Source organism: Scylla paramamosain, chromosome 13 (assembly GCF_035594125.1).
Source record: "Scylla paramamosain isolate STU-SP2022 chromosome 13, ASM3559412v1, whole genome shotgun sequence".
In the NCBI taxonomy this organism is placed as follows: Eukaryota; Metazoa; Arthropoda; class Malacostraca; order Decapoda; family Portunidae; genus Scylla; species Scylla paramamosain.
This window is the reverse complement of record NC_087163.1, coordinates 26,814,585-26,815,243: the sequence shown is the minus strand read 5'-3', so window position 1 is coordinate 26,815,243 and position 659 is coordinate 26,814,585.

Below are 659 nucleotides of genomic sequence, written 5' to 3'. Positions count from 1 at the left end.
AGCAAAATCCCACACAGTCAGTAACATAAAAGTAAATGAAGGCCACCCAGTCATTACAATTTATAGGAGGAGGAGGAGGAGGAGGAGGAGGAGGAGTAGGAGGAGAAGCAGAAGTATGGAAAACTGAAGCAAATTAACACACAGTCAATAGAATATAAGTCTATGTAAGCCACGCTGTCATTACCATTTACCTGCAGCTAACAGGGCTAATAATGCCACTCCGGGTACACAGCGCCCTTTGAGTCATGACAGGAAGCTAATCAGGAAAAAAAAAAGCTACCTACAGGACTTACCATCGTTGATTTTTTCCAACTTGCTAACTTTACTATTCGCTGAACTCTCTCCACGCCAAGTAATGACAGCAGATGAGGCAACAGGTCAAGTTATGTAGGTTGCAGGAAACTAACCAAGGAAAATCTACCTATAGGACTAAACATTGTAGATTTGCTAACTTATTTATCTTGCTATTCGCTAAGTAATGGCAATGTTTGAGTCAGCAGGGACAGATTAGGTTGCAGGAAACGAACCAAGGATGATTTACGTACAGAACTTACTATTGTTGATTTTTCCAGCTTGCCAACCTTACTATTCACTAAGTAGATGAGACAGCGGGGCAGGTTAAGCTGAACGACCAGGGCAGATATGGAAAGGTAGACTGG